Source organism: Grammomys surdaster, unplaced genomic scaffold (genome assembly GCF_004785775.1).
Source record: "Grammomys surdaster isolate TR1022 unplaced genomic scaffold, NIH_TR_1.0 98, whole genome shotgun sequence".
NCBI classification, from domain to species: Eukaryota; Metazoa; Chordata; class Mammalia; order Rodentia; family Muridae; genus Grammomys; species Grammomys surdaster.
In genome coordinates, this window is record NW_021604577.1 from 12,361,742 (window position 1) to 12,366,626 (window position 4,885).

The 4,885-nt window shown below is 40.1% G+C and overlaps 1 pseudogene; it reads left to right on the forward strand.

The window, feature by feature from the left end:
• Positions 1-12: 12 nt before the first annotated feature.
• Positions 13-637, forward strand: LOC114633865 (annotated as a pseudogene).
• The last annotated feature ends 4,248 nt before the right edge of the window (positions 638-4,885 follow it).

The following is a 4,885-nucleotide window of genomic DNA, read 5'->3' on the forward strand; positions in this document are numbered from 1 at the left end:
GCCGGCACTCCGTAAGGACGAAGCCATGTTCAGCTCGAGCACCAAGATTGTGAAGCCCAATGGCGAGAAGCCGGACGAGTTCGAGTCTGGCATCTCTCAGGCGCTGCTCGAGCTGGAGATGAACTCCGATCTCAAGGCGCAGCTGCGGGAACTCAACATCACCGCAGCGAAGGAAATCGAAGTTGATGGTGGTCGGAAAGCTATCATAATTTTTGTACCAGTTCCTCAGCTTAAATCTTTTCAGAAAATCCAAGTCCGGCTAGTTCATGAATTGGAGAAGAGGTTCAGTGGAAAGCATGTAGTCTTCATTGCTCAGAGGAGGATTCTGCCCAAACCAACCCGGAAAAGCCTCACGAAAAATAAGCAAAAGCGCCCCAGAAGCCGCACCCTAACAGCGGTGCATGATGCCATCCTTGAGGACTTGGTCTTCCCAAGTGAAATTGTGGGTAAGAGGATCCGTGTGAAACTGGATGGCAGCCGGCTCATAAAAGTTCTTTTAGACAAAGCACAGCAGAACAACGTGGAACACAAGGTCGAAACTTTTTCTGGTGTGTACAAGAAGCTCACAGGCAAGGATGTTAATCTTGAATTCCCAGAGTTTCAGTTGTAAAGAAAATGACTGAATAAAGTGTTATTCGTAGTAAAAAAAAAAAAAAATTCTCGCCCTGATACAAAACTATCAATATGAAGGAGAGAGGAAAAGTACTCAGTGCACTCAAGGAATCAAGTCAAATACCGCTGGGGGTACCTCTTACATGTTCCCTTCAAGTCTTACTGATTTTTGTGTTATCACTAGGCGTGCTCATATTCAAAATACAAAATAGCCCAAGGAAGTTGTTAAAACATGTGTACCCAGATCCTATTCCCTACGATGGTTATTTTTTTTGTAGATTTGGAGTAGGTTCCTACATTCTGTGTTCTAGAAAACACTCAAAATAGTCTCATATCTCTACCCAAACAAGTGAGCTATGAGGTAACCCTCGAGTTTGGGGAACATTTTGGGAGTTCACATCACGTAGTGCTGACGTTCCATCACAACTATCAACATCTCCCATCTTGGGAGAGCTGGCCATGCTTAACACTGCCAGAAGATTCCTGGGCTCATTCAACACTTCTGGGAAAACTTTGAAGCAGGACTGTGGGTGGGTGAATGATTCTCCAATATGGCCCCTCTGGATATTAGCTAACAGGTATTCCTGGGCAGAATCCACACTGAGAATACGCTACAGCTGCCAGGTGGGCTGCCTGGAAAGGATCTATCGGTGACTAGTCATTCATTCTGCTTCCTCACGCACAGGACTTCCTAGCTTTGTGCTCTATTTGAGCCTGAGCTTAACTTCGGCTTTTCCTCTTCTTGGAAGATTCGCATCCCTCAGCACTGCCTCCCTCACGGGGCCAGTTCCCCAGGAACTGTACCTTCCTGGCATTGCGAACTTGTCAAGCGTGGTTCTTCCCTTTATGCCTGCCCCTAACTTACAAGCTCCATGAAGTCAGGGCTTGTGTGAACCCAATGGGGAATATGTTTCATTTAGCTCTAACTTACTTTAAAACAATGATCTGAATTCAGCTTTCTGAATGACACTGACTCACTTAGCAAGGAATTCTTTATCATAATAGATTGATTCTTTTGATCTGGCAATCACATAAGAAATTATATTGGCTATTATGTTTCAGCAGGTTTGTTGATTTCTGGGAAGTTTAGTTGGTTGGTCTTTACTTGGTTTTCATAATGTCATTTTGAGAATACTCAATCATTAATGCTATAGGCCACAGAATGGTTTATCTTTTAGAATGCATGTTTAATATTCAGGAAAGGGTTTTTTTTTTAAAAGATCAGCAAATAAAGCTTTAAGGTTATAACCCCGAGTTCTGACATCCACACTATTAAATACGAAATCAATGGAAAGATTCACTGCAGCCCAGCCAACACGAAATACAGAGCTTTGGGGTACTAACTGAGACGTATAAAGTGAAAACCAATATATCTTTGAGGTTTCGGTTACAGAATGTAGAAGGATTAAGGATGAGATTATAAATGCCATTCAGAAAGATGGGGAAATGAAACCATCTTGTCCCATGTGTAATGATGAATTTATAAGTTTTTAATTGCTAGAGACAAAGTTAAGTTCACCATGCCACCTAGCAATGACAGAAAGAATATTAATCATAGACCATAATTTGAAAAAAAATTAGACAATGACAGAAATCAGAAGTGGCTGAAGATAAAATGTTCATTTCTTGCTTTCCAACAAGAAGTTGAAATAGTTCTCCCTGGTTGTCATGAACCAAAAGACTTGAAATTAAAGGGCAAACGTGTTCAGAGATGAGAGAAAGAGGTGAGGAGGCTCACAGGGATTGGTGTAATGGAGCGAATACTAAAACTTCTATTTTGATTCCTACATTATCATAATACTTACAGAGAAAGCCCTACAAAAGACGTGGAATATCGGTTAAAAACACAGAAAATGCTCAAAGTTGGGAAGATTAAGAAGTAAAAGAAGTAATGATGAAATGATGCAAGGGAAGCAAATACTAAGGGTGAATTACTGAGTTTTCTTGGGACTTAAGATGTAAAATGACGAAAACAAGCTTGTAAGTGTTAGGGACTAGAGAAACTTGCAGTATATAGAAAGAAATCTATATAAGTTTTCCAGGAACAATAAACATATGAACGAACACATCTAGAAATATTTTATGAATACAAAAGGTACTTAAACCATAGAAGCCAAAAGTGGGATGGTGGCCACCTGCAGCTGGAGAAGCAGAGGGAAAAGTGGGATGAAGGGAGCTGTCCATTAAAGGGTATCAAATGTCAGTCTGACACTAGGAATAAATAAAATAATAAAACAAAATAAATGTCTAAATCACTTAAAGATTAGCATTTCAGGTGACAATGCATGTTAATCAGTTCAAAATACAAACGCATCCAAATGCATCAACCCTGGACCCTAGAAACACATATAATAACACACGAACATAGTTAAAAATAAAAGAAAATGTATTTTTTATTTTTGCTATAAAAATTACAAATTACAAAATGTCTCCCTTCCTTTTCTTCTCCCAAACTTCCCATGTATCTCGCCATACTCTCCTTCAGACTCATAGTCTCTTTTTTCACTAATTGTGCTTGCATAAATATATGTATATTTATATACATACACATTTCTAAATACAACCTGATCAGTCTGTATAATGTCACGAGTGTGTATGTTTTCATGGCTGACCGTTGGTACTGGACATACAGTCACTGTGCTCTTCCCTAGGTGAGCCACCTCTCCCGCCCTGGCTTTCCTCAGTTCCCTACAGTAGGGTTGAGGCCTCATGGGTTGCTCCTCATCTGGCGTGTATTCTTAAAGAGAGTGAAGTATCCTTAGATTTTGTAAAATTCACTTTTCCCCAAAATGCTTGCTTTCATGGGTAAATGAAAACCAAACTCAAAAAAAATCCAATACTGAAAATTTTGTACGTTGTATTTTGAATGATTATACTTGAACCATTTGACAAATGAATCATTGATTCAGTACATCTATTATTCAATGAACTGAGGATTTTAAGGTTCGTATTTGACCAGCTGGAGGTTTTCTTTAATTTGGAATGATGTTTTAAACGCACCAGTATATCTGAAGTTTGTTGCGTTGCCTATGTAGGAGGTACAAATAATGAATAAATGTTCTGAGGGAACCACAACAGGAGACAAATCTGTCAGAGCAACAGGATCAAGAAGCTCAAGTCCTGTGTGGAGTTCTAGCCCAGCTATTTCTTGTTACCAGTTACACAACTACAGTGCAAATTACATGTTTTGTTCCAATTCTCAGACTCATGTAAAATGGGCTAGTTTTATCACTACATGAAATTTGGGGATCATTTCATTGGAAAGGTAACTTCATTCCACACGGAGATATTGTTTAAGAGTTGAATTTCATCATAATAAACCTCCAAAGCAGCCGTTCTCAACCTTCCTAATGCACAACCCCTTAATACAGCTCCTCATGTTGTGGTGACCCCCAACCATAACGTAATTTCATTGCTACTTCATAACTGCCATTGTGCTGCTGTTATGAATTGTGTTGTAAATATCCGATATGCGGGGATATCTGATGTATGACCCCCAGAAAATTTGTGACTCACAGGTTGAGAACCACTGCTCTAACGTTAAGTTCCTGTGTATGTGACAAACATCATGATGATAAAAGATTTAAAACTCTAAAGGTAAGTTCTTGTGTACAGGATGCTCAGATCACACTCCATCCTGAGGTGATTGTCAGAGAGACTTGAGAAAACCAGACAGAGAGGACGAGGATCCTGTCAGACCCCTCATGTCACCCCACGAGTCCTGAAGGAGTGCTCGTACAAGTAGCATCCCAGGCAGTCACACGATGCTGAAGTCTTTCTTCCCCCTTTCTTCTGACCCTGCCAACTCATCTCCTTGCCTACGTTCTAAAATGAATGGAAGTAGGGTAATGGTAAGTTCAGCTGAGGCCGGATGGACAGAGACAGGGTAGGAGGGTACGTAGGAGTCATGTGAGCACCTTGTGCACAGCCCCCACACTTACCCTGAGCTGGTGTGGCCCAGTACAGTAAGAGCAAGGGGCTTTTCCTGTGCAGTGAGTTGGAATTAAACATGCTAATTTGAGGTCTCATTCAAGTATTTTTTTTTTAAAAAAGACTCCATTGGCCTTTAATTCTCTTGTATTGCATCATTTAATGTAATGTTATTTATATATGAAGCATGTTATGCTTATTAACCAATGTGCAAAAATCTAAAGTACAGATTTTCTGTAATGGGCTAATTACAGGACTTTAAAGCCACCTACTGAGTTTTGCTGAGCTTCACAACAGGTTCACTGAACTGGATAAATTTATTCAAACGTGTGGAAATGAACCC